A 21416-nucleotide genomic window follows, 5' to 3' on the forward strand; every position below is an offset into this window, starting at 1 on the left:
GAGAAAGAGTGATTATTAATAACATTAATTTAGGCCCAAATGGATGAGCAATTTACTAAGAATCTTATGGCTTTGAAACCGCTTGTTAGGTTAGGGAGGGTTAATTTGAGTGGCATTTATGATAATTAAGAGAGCAACTAATGAGAAGAGATGTCGTAAAATCTAATATCTAACCAACCCAAACGATTTTCTCATACTAAATTGATCACTTAATGTGGGAGAATAAACGAGAACAAGGGTTAGAATATAGACATTTGCTTTTAGATCTATCTCAACACGAGGCCAATGGTAAAGGGGTCCAAATGTGAGATGGTCTGTCAAAGAGAAAGGCTAGCTAATGGAGCTTAAAGACCTTAGGGTTAGATTCATTAAAGAACTCCAAAGGTTAGTGTTAAAAGGTCCTTTGACCTTATGTAAGCTAGGGCTGAGCTTGAGGTGAGAACCCAGCCCAAGCTTGAGGTGCTTGTCGTGCTTGCTGACTAAGGTGCTTGAGGTGCTTGTCGTGCTTGATGACTAAGGTGCTTGAGGTTCTTGTCGTGGTTGATGACTAAGATGCTTGAGATGCTTGTCGTGCTTGCCGACTAGGGAGCTTGAGGTGCTTGTGGGAACACTACCCAAGCTTGAGGTGCTTTGTCATGCTTGCTGACTAAGGTGCTTGGGGGTAAGGTGTGCAAAAGTCAATAGCTATCCCTACAAGGAGGAGGCGAGCCCTACAAGAGGGGGGTAGAGAGAGAACACACACACACCCTCACACAAAGGCAAGCTTGGTACAAAGAAAGCAAAAGGGACACTTATCAAGCTCCTCCTCATGTTGCCCTCATGGGGTGCCTAAAGCCAATTGGTTGGCCTCCCAAGGGGTCCAATGATAAATTAGTTAATTTAATTAATTATTTTTGCAATTATCAAGTCCTCTCTCTCAAAGGGGAAAGGGGGACACTTGTTCCAAGACTAGCATGCTTGCTTGGTATGCCTCTTGCTTGTGATTGGCTAGGCTTGGAGGGGTCCAATGAGCTTCAAGCATGAGCTACAAGGGGGGTCGACCAAAGCAAGCTAGGGGGTTGCTTGAGGTGTATACTCTCCCAAACACACTCACACACACTCTCATTGTGTGTGGTGCAAAGTGCAAGAGCTTCCTCTCCTTCTCCAAGCAAGTAGAGAGGTTGAGAGCCTACACCAACACTCTTGGCTATGGAATGCAAATCCAACCAAGAGCCATGCTTCAATGCTCAAGCTTTCCATCTTCTCCATCTTCATTACTATGCTATTATGTATGCTAGCAAGAAGAGTGATGATAAGTGAGGAACTAATTATTTCTCCTATGAAATGTTTCTTCTTCCTCTTCCGTACTCTCATTCCCTGCTAGCTCTCTCCACCTTTGAAGGTGTTGGAGGTCTTGGGATAGTTAATGCTTTCCACAAAGTTTATGTTATGCTCGTGATGCATGAAGCTTTCCATCTTCATTGCATCACCTAAGTCATAAGGAACACAAATATTGTATTGTACCAAGTGTCTCTTGATGGGAGAAACTATAATACAAATGCCTATTGGAGGGGGGACTGGCTCCACATGAATCCGGTCCTCAACTGTTGTCATGTTCTCTAAACTCTCTCTCTTTCAAAAGTATTGTTCATGCCAAGTTAACTAAATGCTATGTTTATAATGCTACCATCAATTAATTTCACCGTCTATACTCACAAAGTAATTTCACAGAAGTACTTTCTCTAATTTCCGCTATTCTCTAAGTTAATAGGCCATTTTCATTACATTGGTATCAGAGCATTTGGTTTCTCTTTTCTTGATTAAGAAGAGAGGTCCTTAAGTAGTCTATAAATGGTTGATTTTGTTAATTATGTTAGGGTAAGTGGGACTGGGATCTATTATCGATTTTGTTGAGCCCACTTGTGGGATATGGTGCACACCTCGGGAGCTTTGGACTTAATAATGGGGTCTTTTTAGACTTGCCTACGGCTTTACCATTATTGAGCCATAAGAAGTCCGAAAGGAGCTAGCCCTCGACAATTCTGCAATATTAGACCCACTCCACTACTCTCTATAATTAACTACTTCGAGCCGTGGGTGTCGGTAAGTGCCAATTTTCAAAGGCTAAGAGGAGTAGCAACTAAGGTTTTGAATTGCCAAAGCATACACTAAGTAAGTACTCAAAATTTTGTTAACATGGCTCACAATAACCAAGAGAGTAGAATGAACATTGATAACTTTGATTTTGCACATGAAGCTGATAATGACGATGACCCCATGTTTGTCAATTATCTTGTTCCTAGGTTGCATCAAGCTATGGGCAACCCTGCTTTACAAGCCGAAGTTACTCAACAACTTCGCGCTTATGGGATTTCCCTTCCTCTCCAAGAGGAGAGAGAGCTTAGGAGGTCTCTTCCCCCAAAAGAAGACTCTCTCCCATACAAGAGGAGGAATCCAAAGATCAAGAAAGTAATGAAACTTTAAGTTCCTCTGAAGATGTGGCTCCACGAAGACCACGGTCTAGACGATTGCCAACTCCTCCCAAGAGGAAACGTTCAACCCATAGTTCTTCTCCTCGTCACTCCGAAAGGGAAGAGAGGAAATAAAGGAAGAAAAGGGCAAGAAAGAGGTCACCCTCTTCTCCTTCTTCGTCACCTTCCTCCTCTTCCAATGAAAGCTATGGCCATTCTCCTAGAGAATACAAGAGGGGAGGACATCGCAAATCATACCTTGCATGGCGAAGGTCACAAAAGCTCAAGAAGTTGAAAGAGGGAGGAAAGAGTATCTCTTTTCTCACCTATGATGGCACCTTTGGTGCTACTGACAAAGTGTTGGCCTTCATCCAACAATTTGACGTGGCCTTTGGAGATGAGGGCTTCACGGAGTCCTCCAAGCTACGCCATGTAGCTATGCACTTCCAGAAATCAGCTCATCAATTGTGGGCTAGCCTTCGTGCCAATGGCGAAGCCCCAAAGACATGGAAACTCTATGAGTTTCCATCATGAAGCAATTCCTTGAGAGATGCAAAAGGACAAAGTGCTTACCGAATGGCGTACTTTGAAGCTTCTCTCCCATGAGTCTGTCCACAAATACGTAGACAAGTTTTGGGACTTACGTCTCAAGGCTACTGTCTTGCAAAAGATAGACTTTGTCGAGCAAAACCAACAGTTTTGTGCGGGATTACCTGAAGAGATGGCCGAGTATGTCAACTCTCAACGGCCTAGTTCTATCACCGAAGTAATCCACCACACCATTGTTGCTTCGCGCTTCAACTTCCAACAAGGGGCTAGACAGAATGTCAAGCTCATGGAAAATAAAGACAAAAGTGATGCCAAGGGGAAAACCAATGCCCAAAATTCTTTCCAAGGCAATTTCAACAACAACAATAACAATCGGTCCAAGGAGAAGAGAGTTTACAAAGGTAAAAACAAACTCTCTCCTGAAGAGCTTGAAGATTTTTGCAAGGACCATAAATGTTTTAAGTGTGGAGAGCAAGGACATGGCTATCGTTCTTGCTCCAAGAAAAATGCTCGCAATGAGACTCCTAGAGCTTCCACCATTGAAGCTCCAAAAGAGAATGCTCATTGCAAAGGTGCATCTCTCTTCTATACTTGGGGAAAGGTAAGGGAGCATGATGCCTTCATCTTGTTTGACCCTGGCTCTACTGACAACTTCTTATCAACGGAGTTGGCCACCAAGTTGGACATTCAAGCTTTCGAGATGGAAGATGCTGTAATGGCCGACACTGATTTCAAGGGACAGCAAGCCTCCGTTACTCCCTTGATTGGGAAGTTGAGGCTCCATGTCCAAAGCTATGTCGATAAAGAAGAATTTTTCATCTTTCCTCTCGAACATGAAGATGCTATCCTAGGGGCACCATGGTTCAACCGCATGGCTGCCAACATGAAGTTCCCTGAAAGGAGAATCCACTTCACCCATAGGGGAAAGAACATGTATATAGATGCTAGTGAGTTTGGTCGTACTATACCACTTGTAAATTCACCTACTTTTGATAAATCAATGAAGAGATCAGTTTCTGCATACATGATTTTTGTCAAAGAGTCCCTAAAAGGTCCTAATGTTTCATAAAATGTAAATGGTAGGAATCAAGAAGAGTTAGACTTGTCTAATTTTCTAAAAGGATTCTGAGATGTGTTCATCGATGATATCCCTATGGACTTACCTCCAAAACGAGGGGATGATGACCATCGATTGAGCTCCTACCAGGAAGCTCACTGCCTGAAAAGCCTCCTTATTGAGTTTCTCAAGCTCAACAAGAGGAGATCATGAGGCAAGTACAAGAATTGTTTGACAAAGGGATGGGGAGGCCTAGCTCCTCTCCCTTTTGTTCATTAATCCTTTTAGTGCAAAAGAAAGATGATACATACCGTATGTGTGTGGACTATCGAGCACTAAACCATATCACCATCAAAAACAGATTTCCCGTGCCTTAGGTAGAAGATATGTTTGATAAGCTACAAGGCTCCACCTACTTTGATAGGATTGTCCTTAAAAGTAGCTATCATCAAATAAAGATAGTGGATGAAGATATCCTAAAGACCGCGTTTCGCACAACGTTTGATCTTTATGAACATCTAGTCATGCCTTTAGGCTTGACTAATGCACCAGCCATGTTCAATCAACTAATGGAGAAAATCTTTAGACCCTACCGCAAATTCACTAGAGTGTTCTTTGATGATATCATCATCTACTCCAAGTCTTTGGAGGAACATAAGCACCATTTCCAAGTGATTTTTCAAACATTGAGGGAGAACAAGCTTTTTCTCAACCAAAAGAAAAGCGATTTTTCCTTCAAGAGATTCAATACTTAGGTCATATTATCTCTAAAGATGGTATCCGTAAGAGGTAATAAAAGCATGGCCTAATCCAAGTAATCTACATGAGCTAAGAAGCTTTATTGGTATGTGTGCATACTATAGACGCTTCATAGCAAAATTTTCTTAAATAGCAGGACCATTACATGACCTAACTAAGAAGAACGTTAAGTATTTATGGACTGCTAAGGAGAAAAATGCTTTTGACAAGCTCAAAGAGAAGCTTACTTCCCGAACAATCCTCATACTTCCGGATCTCTCAAAGCCATTTGAGGTCCAATGTGATGCTTGTGGTGATTGCCTTGGAGCAGTCTTGCTTCAAGAAGGGCATGCCATAGCATATGAGAGCCAAAGGCTCAATACAGATGAACGTGTCTTAAGCATTTATGAGAAAGAGATATTAGCTGTTCTACATGTCCTAGACACATGGAAGCATTATTTATTGGGGACTCCATTTATTCTACGGACTGACCACCAAAGTCTCCAGTACTTCATGACGCAAACCAAGCTTTCCGACAAACAAATGAGTGGGCAAATTTTCTTTTGCAATTTAATTTTCATATTGCTCACATTGCTGGTAAGCACAATCAAGTGATCGATGCACTTTCACGACGACCAAAAGTTAATGCGGTGTCTATAGCAACTCACAATGGTCTATCTTCTATGTTAGGTGAGTATGCTACTGACCCTGACTTTAAAGACATAATGTCAACCCTTGCTTTGGGGAAGAAGGAAGAACAATTCACCTTGCAGGATGGTTATCTTCTCCATGGGCTATGTGTTACTCACTCCCTTCGTGAGAAAGTCATGTATGAATCCCATGCTCCTCCCTATGCGGGACATAGAGACTTTCAACCTACTCTCTGAGGAGTAGAAACGTACTTCTATTGGCCTACCATGAAAGTGGACATACAAGAGTATGTTTCAAAATGTGTAGTATGCCGAAAGACCAAGTATGATAGAGGCAAGCAACCTGGATTACTCCATCTATTACCTATCCCAAATTCACCATGGGAGAGTATATCCATGGATTTTAACTTTGGATTACCGAAGCCTATCCATCGGAATACAGGAATATGGACAATAGTCAACAGGTTTAGCAAACAAGCACACTTTATTCCTGTCAAAAAAGACTATTAAGGCACACCAAATGGCAACTCTCTTCATATCACAGATTTTCAACACCATGGATTACCAACATCCATCGTGTCAGATAGAGATCCTAGAATGACTAGCAATTTCTTGTTGGAAAGGTCTCTTGGAAAATGTAGGAACAAGATTGACTTTCTCTTCGGCCTATCACCAACCAATGGATGGCCAAAGTGAGATAGCCAATCTTACGATACTCGATCTACTAAAGACTTATGTTATAGAACTAGATCAACGCTCACAATGGGAAAAGTACTTACCTCTTGTAGAGTATGCCTACAATAATACTGTACATACTTCTACGGGAAAAGCATCTTTTGAAATAATTGAGTGAAGACATAAAAGTCCCTTGCTACTTAAAGCACATAGGAAGATCTTCGTTGCCGATGAGTATAGCCGTGACCTACAAGAATAGCCGTGACCTACAACAAAGGCAAAAAGCTGTTGCTGACAAGCACAGAAGGGCCTTAATGTTCAAAGAAAATGATTGGGTCTTACTTTAGTTTCCTAAGGCTCGATTGAGGCAAACAACGGGCAAAAATCCTACGGGCCATCAAAAGTATTATGTTAAGCTAGCAAAAAGATATTATGGTCCTTTCCAAATCTTGAAACCCATCAATGAGATGGCTTATCAACTCAAGTTACCCAACCATTGGATCATACACAATGCTTTTCATGTGAGCCTACTTAAGCCCTACAAAGGAGAGACACCAAGTGAACCAATTATTGAAGACCCTCCCAAAATCGAAGACCAAGAAGAGGTGCTACAACCCGAAGCTATCCTTTGGCATGAAGACAAGGTACTATGACATGGTAAGATTATCCGATTGTATCTTATTTAGTTTAAAAATTATTCTTTTGAAGATGCTAGATGGATGCAAGGAATACAGCTTAAGGATAGTATGAACCTTGTCAATGCTTACAATGCTACATTAGAGTAAGCAAATGTACAAATTTCTTTCAAATGATCAATGTTTTTGTCTTATAAGACTAATTCTCTTTTTATTGTGCACAAATTTTAATAGTATGCATGCTTAGAATCATGTTTGTGATTACGACGTCCCTCAAACACCAAGTAGAATTTGTCACTCTACTTTGGGAGAATGAGATGGATTAAAGAGCAGACATGCTTGCGACAACTATGTCTCCCAAGCACAAAATGGATTAGTTATCCATCTTGCAAATATGTCATAGGGTAAAAAGGGATCCTCTACTCGCTAAGAAAGGTTGACTAATGACTAAGGCTTTATCTCTTCTACCTTATAGTCGAGGATGACTATGATTTCAAGAGAGAGGTAATGTCATAAAATCTAAGATCTAACCAACCCAAATGATTTTCTCATATTAAATTGATCACTTAATGTGGGAGAATAAACGGGAACAAGGGTTAGAATATAGACATGCGCTTACAAATCTACGTGAGATGGTCTGTCAAAGAGCAAGGCTAGCTAATGGAGATTAAATACCTTAGGGTTAGCTTCATTAAGACCTCCAAAGGTTAGTGTTAAAAGGTCCTTTGACCTTAGGTAAGCTAGGGCTGAGCTTGAGGTGGGAACCCGGCCCAAGCTTGAGGTGCTTGTCGTGCTTGATGACTAAGGTGCTTGAGGTGCTTGTCGTGCCTGATGACTAAGATGCTTGAGGTACTTGTCGTGCTTGCCGACTAGGGAGCCTGAGGTGCTTGTGGGAACACTACCCAGACTTGATGTGCTTTGTCATGCTTGCTGACTAAGATGCTTGGGGGTAAGGTGTGCAAAAGTCAACAACTATCCCTACAAGGAGGGGGCGAGCCCTACGAGAGGGGGGTAGAGAGAGAACACACACACACCCTCACACAAGGCAAGCTTGGTACAAAGAAAGCAAAAGGGACACTTATCAAGCTCCTCCTCATGTTGCCCTCATGGTGTGCCTAAAGCCTATTGGTTGACCTCCCAAGGGGTCCAATGATAAATTAGTTAATTTAATTAATTGTTTTTGCATTTATAAAGTCTTCTCTCTCAAAGGGAAAAGGGGGACCTGTCTCAAGACTAGCATGCTTGCTTGGTATGCCTCTTGCTTGTGATTGGCTAGGCTTGGAGGGGTCCAATGAGCTTCAAGCATGAGCTACAAGGGGGGGTCGACCAAAGCAAGCTAGGGGGTTGCTTGAGGGGTATACTCTCCCACACTCACACTCACACACACTCTCATTGTGTGTAGTGCAAAGTGCAAGAGCTCCCTCTCCTTCTCCAAGCAAGTAGAGAGGTTGAGAGCCTACACCAACACTCTTGGCTATGGAATGCAAATCCAACCAAGAGCCATGATTCAATGCTCAAGCTTTCCATCTTCTCCATCTTCATTACTATGCTATTATGTATGCTAGCAAGAAGAGTGATGATAAGTGAGGAACTAATTCTTTCTCCTATGAGATAGGAGACAACCCATGCCCAACACCTTCGACAACGAGGGTGTTACTTGAAACAAGAGGAGAGACACATTCCTCTTATGTGTCTTTGGGGAGGACTATGACAACCCCTTGCCATACTCATGCATGGTCTTTAAAAAAAAATGAAGCCACTCGTGCATGAATTACAAGTATGTGGCCAACTACCTTGAGATAACAAACTCATCTTTATTAATCATGGTTGTTTAATAAATTTTTAAGAAGAATTGTGTCTAAGTCTCCCTCACATTGTGACAATACATTTGGCCCTCATTCAACGAGACATCAATGACTAAATGCATTAAATACATTCACAAAGTAGCTACATTGGTGCTCCTATCGTATCCATTAAAAACAATCTAGAGCTACCCATATCCTCCTAAAAGTGGTCTCCATGAGAATACACTACGAGAAAATCTCTCGCTCTACTTTTACTGTTCAAAGCCACAAGCTCCCAAGCCTTGATCCTGTTAACATCACCTACCGTCATGCAAATACTGAGTTCTTTCTCCACTATACTACCATATGTTATTCTCATGTTATCAGAATACATTTAGCCCTCATGCAAGAGACCTCATTGACAACATGCATTCAAAATGAAACATGCAGGCATAGGGTGACCGAGTCCTTACTCTACATTCAATGAAAAAGATCACTTAAAAATGTCACAAAAAATTATAGACTTTAGACGAACTAGTCGTGTAGTCGATGAAGGTGGCCGTTGGCTCCTGTAAGTGACGTGTTGCCTTTGAACGTTTCTCACACCTGGATTAAATGCTTGGCCTTGTAGCTATAAGGGCCTGGTCATGCGAGGCTCAATTATTAGTAGGATGGGCAAATAACTGAGCCCCCAATCTGGTCACATGCATCCTACCGAGCGAGCTCAGTTCTACCGAGCCCGACATTTTGTAACTATGCCAAAATCGGCATGGTTGCAAAAGGCTAGGGGAAGTAGTGCCAACTCACTTTTTTTAAGCCTTCGTAAGGAGTTTCTTTGACAGCGGCCAACTCTGCTGAGCATGACACGTCGACTTCTACAGGCTATCTCCAAAAACGAGCTCAGTTGGCGCAGTTTTCAGTGATAACTCCGCCTCGTGTGACCAGCACCTAAGTCGCTTGTGTAGGTGAGGCTCAAAAAATCGTTGTTTTAGTGGCAAGTAAAATATTGATATTTTTATGACATGCTGACGGATTGTATGTAGACGGCGCCGACGACGGGCTGGGTGAATCGGCTAGGCCTCCTCGAGAAGAAGAACTTGATAGCAGGTTGGTGGCTCCCTCTTTCTCTTTTGCAAGAAAAGAGGGCTTGACACTCATGTAGAACTGGTAGTGAAAAAACGCTGAAATATAACAAACCATGGATCAATGATAGAGAGTTACAAAAGATGGGTGATACATGAAAAGCTACGGACAAAGGGCCTGAGCTAGATATCGGACTCTCTGCCGATGTGGCAGGGAGTCACGTATGACGGTAACCGCCACCCTTTTAAAAGGGTTAAACCAACCACCCCCCCCCCCTCCCCCCAAAAAAAAAAAATAAAAAATAAAAAATTTAAACGACATTAATGTTTGAACTCAGGCCCTCGACGAGCATGGTCTATACTCTAGTGGTTTGACTCGTGTCTCTCTTCGTGGGTGCGTGAGATCAAAACCTGCCCATGAACAAATAGACATGTATAACCAATTTTGGCGATTGAACATATCGCCCTTCGTGCAAATGAAGAGCCTTGTGAAAAAACTAAGTACCGAAAAGTGACCTGCTGCACCAACCCAGCAGGTCAACACTATCGCCACATGGACGACTCTCAAGGGTGCCACATCCTTGAGAGTTTGTTATTTAGAGAGAGCCCGGACAAAGGAGGGAAGAAAAACTGTAGCAGAGCTGCAGCAGAAACGTGCCACCCAAACGTTGACGAGAAGGCCAAAAACTCCACCGGAGAACAATATGAGGCTCTGGATCTCCAAGGCCAAAAGATGCACCCTAGCAGAATACGCATCACCACCATCACACAAACTCTAGGAGAGAGACAAGCTCAAGCCACCCTTGGTAGCTATCAACAGAGCTAGGATACTCTTGAACATGTAGAAAGAGGTTGAAGACGAGGCTAGAGCCCACATGCCAAACTACCCCACCACAAGCGCCCACCAAACAGGAAAAAGAACAAAAGCAACGTGCCGCAAAACATGCAGAATAGACAAGTACACACACACCCCACTCAGACACAAATACATATAAAAAACACCCCAAGCATAAGCGGAACCCCCAAGTGCATGCGACGTAGACAAAACAATGACAACCATTCTTGCACGCTCAAAATCATGGAGAAGAAAGAGGACACAATAAATCTGCATTAGAGAAGCTCTCTCTCTCTCTCTCTCTCTCTCTCTCTCTCTCTCTAACGCAGCCGTTTTTTGACCTAGTAGACAGCAGTCCACTCTTTTGATCATAACTTCTTCATCCGAACTCCGATTTGGGTGATCTATAGCCTCAATCGAAGAGCACGAAGTCCTCTACGCATTGATATAAAGACATAAATTTTCAGAGTTATGGAAGGCGTTTCTGTAGCAGCATTTCTGAAGTGAACAGGTTCAACAAAATTGTTTCTCATCTCCTATTTTACATACAATGTCTTCCGGCACTCGCAAGGGTTCTTCTTCTTAAACAAGGTCCACAACCATTGTGGAAAATGATCCAAAATCTTCTAAGTGTGGAGATAGCAACACAACCACCCAACCAACGACATCGGAAACCATGATCATGGCGTACTTGGTATCATTGCAAGAGACCGTAAACAAACAAGGCGAAGACTTACGAGTACTTGCAATGGAGAATGGCACACTAAGGGTACTTGTGGTTGAGAATGAGAATCTCAAGAGGACACTTGAGATGCAAACAACACGTTTGATGCAATTTGAAGAGGAAGTCAAGGAATGTAAACGCTCTCTTGTGGACTTGAATGCTTTGAAGGAGCGGATGAGCAAAGTAGAGCATGACCATGTATTGAAAGAGGAGAAATTTGATACTATGAGCCGGAATGTATGCGACATGAAAAATGTATGCACAAACAAGTCTTGGGCTGATGTATGTGGTAGCAATGTGGTTTCTAATTCCTCACTCATGCAAGCTATGGTTCAAACAAAGAATGTTGAGAATGTGGATGTGGAGGAGTTGAAGGAACGGGAGCGACGTTCCAAGAATATTGTTATTCGTGGAATTCCCGAAGAGAAGTTAGAGACACCTCCTTCTCTAACTTCTCTTGCGATTGTTATTGAAGATTTCTTCAAAACCCACTTTGGCATGTCCGGAGTTATGGTCTATGGAGCACATAGAGTGGGGAAGCAAGGAGCTCCTCGCTCGGGAGAACGGCCAATTTTATGCACCATGCCGGATGAGACCAAGCGAAAGATTATCCTTGATAATAGTTGGATCTATTTGAGGGATACAAAATGTTTTGTATGTGAAGATCGCACTATTAAGCAACAAAATATGCGTCGCAAGGCATATGAGGAAAAGAATAATAAAAACAAGGAGATCTCTCATGAAGAAAATGTGTCCAAGGAGGAGGCAAGTCTCTCAAGCAAATAGGGATGCGTGACCTATGAGACCGAGTTACAATTGAAAATATGCTTTTGGAATTGTAATGGATACCCATGGAATGCGGGGGTTTGCATTGATGAACTAACAAGCAAAGCCGATGTTGTACTTCTTATTGAAACTTGGGAGCATGATACACAAAGGATTAACGGCTTGGAGGATTACAATGTACATTCATTGATGTGGTCAAAGAATCTCAAGCAACGAAGAGGACAAGGAGGGTTAGCATGTATGGTTAAGAAAGGATTGGAAGATTTTGTATCAATTGTGAAAGATGACAAGTACAAACGTTATGTATGGCTGAAAATTATGACACCAAAAAGAGCACCCATTTTTGTAGCCGGTTGCTACATTCCTCATCATGATTCTCCCTTTTATGCTTGCATGGATAGAGATCAACCATTTTCTGATTTGGAAGAGGACATTGCTTATTTCAAAGGTGAAGGTAATGTTATTGTATTTAGGGATATGAATACTCGCACAAAAACATTGCAACATGATACTCAACAATTTGATATGCCATACATTTCAAGGGAGTTGGAGGAAGTTCACTTGTATGATCGTACTTCAATGGATGAGAAAGAGCCGGATCACTGTGGAAAGTTACTTTTACACATGTGTAATAGAACGGGTATGCTCATTGCCAATGGTGTATCTTTGTGGAGTGGAACCAATGGATTTACATGTAGGAGACATAATGGGGATAGTGTGATTGACTATATGCTACTCTCTGAAGCCATCATGTATCGCATAAAGAGTTTTATGTTTGGTCAATGGACCCCGGAATCCGACCATCGCACCTTATGTATTGACCTTTCATGTGGAGAAGCAACTAAGCATGATAATCTCAGCCAAAGGAAAGAGAAGTTATCACTATGTATGGATTTCAAACGGGCACCAATGTACATTGAAATGGTTGAGCAAAAATTATGGATGACAAAGCTTCAATGTGATGCACCATTGGAAACTAAATGGGAAGCTTTCAAGAAAGCTATTTGTTCTTGTGCGGAAGAATGCTTTGCCATAAAGCATCTCCATGGTATCAACAAAGATAGATCACGCAAAAGGTGGTTTGATAAAGAATGTCAAGATGCTCGAAAGTCCTTGATAAAGCTTGATGCAACTATGGACAAAGACAACTATCAAAGTCATTTGCATACATACAAGGCATTGATTCAAAAGAAGAGAAGAAGATGGGAAGTAAAGCAACAAGAATTTCAAGTCCAAGAAAAGGCACATGCATGTGGAAGATTTTGGAGAAACTTGAGAGGCAAGCGGGTTGAGAATTTTGGTAACTTGAGTCTAGTGGATATGTACACACATTGTAGGCAATTATATGAGCAAGCAAATACTGAAAAAATGTCATTTTATGGTTCACTCCCATGTATGCCGTCTTTTTTTTTACTATTGAGGATGTATGCGGTGGGCTTGAAAAGTTGGCCACTCGCAAAGCGGGAGATCTTCAAGGTATCAAGCCGGAGATGATCAAATGGACGGGAGATTTTACCCATGAGTGGATGGGTGATATGTTCAACCTTGCACTTCAACATGGTATGCCTTATGATTGGAGTACTAATTGGGTTAAGCCTTTACAGAAAGGAGGGGATATAAAGAATGTAAGCAACTACCGGACTATAATGATTGGGTCTCTTATGGCAAAGTTGTTTGGGTGCATAATGGAGATGAAATTGAGTGATTGGGCTGAAGAGAATGACAAGCGTGCAAAGGGACAAGCGGGTTTTCGTCGATGCCATAGCACCATTGATCATCTTGTCACTCTTCGTGTTCTCATGGAGGAAAGTCGGTTGAAAGGCAAGCGATTGTATTTTTGTTTTGTGGACTTTAAGAAAGCCTTTGATATGATTCCACGTAACAATTTGTGGAGAAGGATGGAAGAACTCCAAGTGCCAAGTGAGTTTATGCTCGTGGTTTCTTGAATCTATGAGAAGGTGATTTGTCAATTGCGCATGGGAAGAGAAATTTCAGAAATTTTTGTAAGCACTATTGGGGTTAAACAAGGATGTCCATTGTCACCAACTCTCTTTGGTCTATGCATCGATCAATTGGAACAAATGGTACTTGACTTTATACAAGAAGAAGGCATTGAAGAGGTCACTATTTGCAATGCGGTAATCATGCTTTTGTTGTATGCGGATGATGTAGTGCTTCCAGCACACACTTTAGAAGATGCACAAAAGCTTATGGTTGTCCTTGAGAACTTTTGCTTGCATAGTGGGTTGATTGTAAATGGATCCAAAACAAAGGTTATGCTTGTGAAAACCAACCATAAGAAGAAGCCATGCATTGTGTACAACAACGAGACACTTGAAGTTGTTGAGAGCTTTAAGTACCTTGGCCTTGAGGTTCCATCCAATCACAAGTGGCATGAATGTGCTATGCGTCGTTTGGAAGCGGGAAAGAGAGCATATTATGCATTTGAGAACATGTGTAATGCGGGAAACATCAAGTGTTGGGTTCTCAAGAAGTATCTTTTTGATGTATTGGTGACACCGGTTCTTCTTTATGGAGTTGAAGTGTGGGGCGGGAGCATCTCAAAGTCTACTTGGAAAGAGTTTGAGAATGTCCAAAAGCGTTTTCTTACAAACTTTCTCCAAGTTAAGACACAAACACCATATATGCTCCTACTTCTTGAGTCGGGATCTCTTCCAATTGAGGTTATGGGCATGGAAAGGGTTGTGGAGTACATGATAAAGATGCGTCAAAACCCCTCACATCGACTTCCTACAATTGCATGGGAAGCAAGCAAAAAAGTTCAAAAGACGCATAAAAGCAAGATCTTGAGCACGGGATGGATGCAAGACATAAAGAAGTGGTTTGGGAGATGGGATGCATTACACTTGCTACATGATGCTTCAATTGACTCTCAAGTGAATGAAGCTTTTCTACAACGCCAATGTATTACGGCTTGGGAGAAATCCGGTGGGTCACGCTTCATACATTACACCACCTATATTGCCCCCAACTACAAAACCATGTTCTTCGCTGAGAGAGGAAACTGTACTCACACTTACATGCTTGAGCCTATTCCCTTGTCCGCGATACGCACTATCGCAGCAATTCGGCTTAGCTCCCATTTCCTTCGATGTGAGATAGGGCGTTGGGGCAATGGAGAAGAGTCAAATCGATTGTGCACATTATGCTCACTGCAAGTTCGAGAGTCTGAGTACCACACACTACTAGAGTGCTCAACTTTTGATCACATCCGAACTTGCTTCTCTCACATTTTCAACCATAACTTAGACCTACACACTTTCCTCTCCCAGCCAAAGTGTGGGCTCTCCATTGCGACTCTCATCACTACAATTTTGGAGCATCGAGAGTCACTCATCAGCCATACACATACTACATCACATGTAACTTTGGTCCCATAGGTCATATTTGACCTCCGAGGACGATAATAAAATCTATCTATCTATCTATCTCTCTCTCTCTCTCTCTCTCTCTCTCTCTAAGTATAGTGTGAGTGCTAGCTATACATCATGGTGGCATATAAACAAACGTAGTATCCCATAGCACCATGTTATGTGTCTTGATCGAGATTGAAGAATACTGAGGACCGTGCATGTCACGATTTCGTGACTATATTTCACATAATAGAAGCAGGCTTGATGCACATACAAAGATGGACCAGAATGGAGACCCCTATCCTCAAAAGGGTGCGTCTCTTTGCTCAACGGCTACACCTCTTCATCGAATGGCTACACCCTTACATTGAATGGTCATGTCTTTATAGCGACTGTTTACAACTATTGGTCAAAAGTTGTAACACTTAGTCTAGAGTCATGTCTCTTCGTTGACAGATATGCTTCTTGATATGTGTCTTTTCATCTCCTATATAAAAGAGGCTATGTATGAGTTCAATCAATCAAATCAATTAAACAAGTGTTCTTGTCTCTTGGATCTTATTTAGAGATCGGTAGTCTATGCACATTCAAAACGTGCCATCTTTCTTTTGCACCAGTAGAACTTGAGAGTAGTAGGTCGAGCCAAGGGAGAACCGCTGAAGACGAACTTCAGCAAGTGTCAGTTCACCTCGCGGAGTTGCAACAACTTCTCATGCTATTGGTTGTCCAAAAGGTTTTGGACGGAATCAAGAAGCCGCAAGGAACAAATGCCGATAGGCGTCGGAAAAATCCTATCGATGGTAACAACCCGCAGGAGAAAAACTTGGAAAGAGGTGCCAAAGTGCACAAGGGATCTCCGGATTTGGAGCAAATACTCTCCTGATTATATTACTGCTTCCACTTCTCATACATTATCTAAGCCTTCTTCCAAGAAGAGAACGCCTACTAGTTCCCTACGTAATACTAAGGAGAAGCCCAAATTCAAGATGGATAACCGTTAGCGTCACCACAAGGTGTGGGTTTTCAAATGTAGTTGACAGATACTCAGGAAGGAGAGATATCTCCAAGGCACTGTCTTTTATCAAACAGCTTGAAGTTGCTTCTGCCAACGAAAACTTTATTGAAAAATCCAAGTTGCCTCATGTTGGGATGTATCTCAAGGAGACGGCAAGCAACTAGTGGTTAGCCAAGATTCTAGAATGTATACAAGCAAGAACGTGGACTTAGTTCAAATCTGAATATTATGAACAATTCCTTTTAGGACTGGCTCGCCTAGAAGGAACATGAGAAAGTCACGGCTTATGTTGAAAAGTATTGGTTGGTTCTTTTGAAAGTTACACCTTTCATGAAGGTTTCCGACGAGGAAAAGTTACGGAAATTCGAAGAAGGCCTTCAACCACCGCTTCGAAAGAGCATGAAGGTGTATCCCCATGATACCCTTAGCGGATGATGAAGTCGGTAGTCATTATTGAGGATCTACATTCCACTAGTACTCCCACGGATGGAACAAAGCACGTACAGTGCAAGGCAGAGAGTGGTCCGTGATGACCATGGCAACCAAGGCAAAAAAGCGTCCCCCTGAGGACCAGCATCAACCTAAGAAGCTAGAGGGTACTGGAAAATTGCCCAAGTATCTCACGCCCAACCAAGTACAAACCTTCAAAGAGTAAGGAAGGTGTTTTTACTGTGGTGAGAAAGGACACATGAAGACTGACTGCTTGTTCGACAGCAATAGCAGGAACAAGTATCTTCGAAGAAAGAAGGAACCCACTCCATTGAGCTTGGATTCTATTCCTGATGCTCAAGGAAATATGGAAAGGGAAAAAAGAAAGCATCGGTTGCTAAGTATCTCACGCCCAACCAAGTACAAACCTTCAAAGAGTAAGGAAGGTGTTTTTACTGTGGTGAGAAAGGACACATGAAGACTAACTGCTTGTTCGGCAGCAATAGTAGGAACAACTATCTTCGAAGAAAGAAGGAACCCACTCCACTGAGCTTTGATTCTATTCCTGATGCTCAAGGAAATATGGAAAGGGAAAAAGGGAAGCATCAGTTGCTACAGAGATGGGGATTTCGTCAATAACCAGCGGGTATTGATCCTCTATGATCCTGGATCAACTGACAACTTTATCTCATTGGATAAGGTAGAACGCTTGGGCCTCACACCGGCTCAACTTGGAACTTCGGTCACATCTGGATCTGCATTCGAGGGGTTGACAACCAATGCAACTCCCGTGCAAGGACAAAAATCTTCGGATGTCACGTACACATCTAACCCTATGTGCATGTGGACAAGCTACTTCAGGTCAGGGTTCAGTTCAGCTTAGAAAGTGTTCTGGCACCTTTGTGAGCCTGTGTGCAGGCCGTGCATGTCAAGGCACTTAGAGTAGTTGCATATCCTCTGGTTACACACAGCATGATCATCAGAATTACAATCAGTAGCCATCATGAGCATTTTACAGTGCACAGAACCCATTTTCCCTATTTTAGCCATTTTTTAACTTATTATTAATAAGTGACTTTGTTGGGAAACTGGGTAGGGCAATTTGGCTAAGTTAATATATAAGGAAACTAGCACTGGCACTTTCTGGCAGAAGGGGCAGCAGATACCCATCATCTGGCAGTGCACCTTCTCAGCAAGACTCGACAGGACAACCTAGCGTTTTTCAGCCATCAAGACCAGCCTAGCGTTTTTAGCGTTTTGCAGATTGCAGATCAGCCCTGGCGTTAGCAGTTCTCAGCAGCAAGCCTAGCGCTTTTGCAAGTACAAGGTCAGCCTGGCGTTTTTGCAAGTTGCAGATCTCTCTAGTGTTTGCAGATTCCTGGCGACAGAATCAGCCCTAGCATCAGTGTTTTCCATTTTCAGCAGTTAGACACTGCAGATCAAGCCCCAAATCTCGCAGATCTCACCTTCCCGCAGCAGATCCTCGCCGCGTGGTCAGATCAGCCAGCGTTTTTAGTTTCAGCCCGCTGTTCGCAGATTTCAGAATCTGCGTTTTCAGAGCATCGTCGTCGCGTCGTCGCCATCGCTGTCCTCGCCGACACAGTGTTAGAATTCAGTAGATACCAGATTTGCAAATTTCAGCCCCTAGTGTTTTCAGATTTCAACTCGTCTCGTCGCCGTCATCATTGTCGTTGACATCGTCGGCAAGTCCATTGCATCTAGACCATTGTACTAGATTTGTGCAATCAATAGCATAGACCTCTCTCGCCATAGAGAGTGGGGCCTTTTGTCACGTGCATATCTAATCCTATGTGCATGTGAACAAGCTACTTCATGACTAGGGTTCAATGCTGCTTAGGAAGTGTTCTGGCATCTTTGTGAGTCTGTTCGCAGGCCGTGCTTGTCCAGGCACTTAGAGTAGCTGCATTTCCTCTGGTTGCACACAGCATGATCATCAGATTACAGTCGGTACCCATCAGGAGCATTTTACAGTGAATAGAACCCATTTTCCCTATTTTAGCCACTTTCACTTATTATTATAAAGTGACTTTGTTGGAAAACTGGGTAGGGTAACTTTGGCAAGTTAATATATAAGAAAGCTAGCGCTAGCACTTTCTGGCAGAAGAGGTAGCAGGAGTCCAATCACTCACAGTGCACCTTCTCAGCAAGACCAGCGTTTTGGCTCAGGACCAGCCTAGCGTTTTTCATCAGATCAGCCCTGGTGTTTTACAGACAGCAGATCAGCCTTGGCGTTCTTGCAGACCACAGATCAGCCTAGCGTTTTTGCAATTGCAGATCTACATCAGTGTTTTGCAGATTCTCGGCAACAGAACCATCCCTAGGAGTAACGTTTTCAGTTTTCAGCAATCAAACTCCGCATTGCAGTCCCTAAACCTCGCAAATCTCACCTTCCCGCAACAGATCCTCGCCGCGCTATTTGCAGATTTCAGCATCTATGTTTTCAGCCCATTGTCGTCGCGGCGTCATCATCACAGTCGTCACCGACATAGACTCAGAATTCAGTAGATAGAAGATTTGCAGATTTCAGCCCTTAGTGTTTTCAATTTTCAGCCCGTCTCAACGTCGTCATCATCGTCGTCGACATCATCGGCAAGTCCATTGCATTTAGACCATTGTACGAGAATTGTGCAATTAATAGCATAGGCCTCTCTTGCCATAGAGAGTGGGGCCCTTGGAGGAGGGTTGACAACATTCTGGTGTTGTATTCTTCTCTCTCTATCTCTCAGTCTCACCACCTTCATTCACAGTGTCATTCACTTTGTTTGTGGTCATTTGCACTCTCTCATTAAAGGAACGGAAGGCTCTCCCTTCCGTAAGTAAAAGGAACCCTTGAGCACATTTTAGAGCACTCATCTTGAGCAAAGTTCAACATTCACTTCCGTTGCACCTTACATTGGTATCAGAGCTTTGGCAGCGTTTCTGTATCACTCAAGGAAAGAACCACATAATTTTTTGCTTATTGCGGTCGCACGTAACCCAAGTCCTCTTGGGCGTGTCGATTCCTATTCGTGTTTTGAAGAGTGAGAAGAAACCCAAGAAAGAAGGGCTTGTCCGGCCTCCCCTTGTTCCTCTTTTCACTCATTGAGAGCGGACCGTGCACTTAGCGGCCGGCCAATGGACGTGAGGTGGGAAAAAGCAACCTTGGTGTGAGCGCACGGCCGCTAAGGGGTGCGCCCGCCATAGTTACATGGGACGGCGGGTCGGGGTTGGGAACGGGGATAGGACGGCAAAAGTCAGGAAACGAGGACGGGGGTCGGAACGGCAAAAAAAAAGAGAGTTTTTTTGGCATTTTTTGACCCACACACATGCCACACACATAGAGCATCACTTTGACCATAAATTTACACTAAATAGACCAAAGAACACGAGTCATATAGGTGGAAATGTGCTAATAAAACATCGATGATCAATGGATACAAAATGAGAAGTGCATGCCACAAGGGCTCAAGAGTCAAAAAGCCTAAAGGACTTAGGACAAGCCTCAGGCCTCAAGGATAACAAAAAGTACAAAGGGCTATGTAGTAGGTAGAGTCGTAGACTCAAGAGTCTAGACACGAGAGTCGAGTGATCAATGATCATCAAACTCAAGAATTGCTCGCCTGCTGAATCTCCATATCGTCGTCGTAGTCGAGGTCGTCAGCGACGTATGAGGGCTCTGGAGGCTCGCATTGAGGCTCGAAGTCCTCCTCTAGCTCCTCCAAAAGAGTATCGGCCATAGATGGATTCTCTTGTGCCATCTCCCACTCAGTGAAGGGATCTGCCTTGTGTGTGACGCTCTTGGAAGCATGCGCAAGTTAGCGCTCACAAACACCAAACCATTGGCCCTTTGAACCCCAAGGCGATTCCTCTTCTTAGAGGCAATGTGGCTGTACACACTCCATAGTTGCTCTAAGCAACTAGTGGTACATGCTTGGCTAAGGACACGAACAACCAAGCGCTGCAAATATGGGCCATCTCCTCCATAGTCCTCCCACCACAAAACCGAGCCAATCTTGTTGCGATCAAGCTGTGCATCTACACATCCATAGGAGCCCTTCTTTTGCCTATAGTTGAGTAGCTCGTCTCTAATCTTGCGCCTAATGTCACTGCTAGGCTCAAGGTGCTCCAATGCAAGACGCCATCCTTTGCTCACCTCTTTGTCGGTCTCTTGACGCCTTCCCTGAAACTCAGGGTCAAGCACATAAGCTGCCGCATGAAGTGGAGAGTAGTATCCATTCCACCTCGACTCACACAAGCCATGAATCTCCGCATACTGAACAGGGTCAGGCACAAGCTTCTCAAGTGCCTCTATCATCCGATCCATGGCTTCGTAGACTTTGCCAATGCATGGCTGCAAGCCATTCACCACTCGAAGTAGGTGTAGAATAGGCTTGACCATGGCGTCAAGAATCTTCACCTCCTCCCACCAAGCGGCGTCGTCGGCCCATTCTCGGCATTTCAATCCTGTTGCTGATGTAGACTCCGGCATGGCTTGGAACTAGGCCCCTTAAGGCTCCGCCACATGTAGACAAGCGGCCTAGCATAAGCCAATTGAATGCAAATCTTGTCTCTGAATATTTGAGCAAGGACAAGTGGCTCCTCTTTGAGAATTCATGGCGCACTTTTTGATGGT

The 21416-nt window shown here is 43.2% G+C and overlaps 1 protein-coding gene across 3 annotated transcripts in view; it reads left to right on the forward strand.

Annotated features, from left to right (window-relative positions):
* Positions 1-9326: 9326 nt before the first annotated feature.
* The window catches only part of LOC147451487 (phosphopantothenate--cysteine ligase 2-like), a 64229-nt gene continuing 52139 nt past the window's right edge, over positions 9327-21416 (forward strand). Inside the window, exons 1-2 of one of the 3 annotated variants that reach the window (XM_086520382.1) lie at positions 9327-9503; positions 9582-9645. The gene's annotated coding sequence lies outside the window, so the exon portion shown is untranslated. The remainder of the gene's footprint in view (positions 9504-9581; positions 9646-21416) is intronic. The other 2 variants (XM_086520381.1, XM_086520380.1) reach the window with 2 other exon arrangements.

Source organism: Adiantum capillus-veneris, chromosome 9 (genome assembly GCF_014529385.1).
Source record: "Adiantum capillus-veneris isolate H3 chromosome 9, ASM1452938v2, whole genome shotgun sequence".
Classification (NCBI taxonomy): domain Eukaryota; kingdom Viridiplantae; phylum Streptophyta; class Polypodiopsida; order Polypodiales; family Pteridaceae; genus Adiantum; species Adiantum capillus-veneris.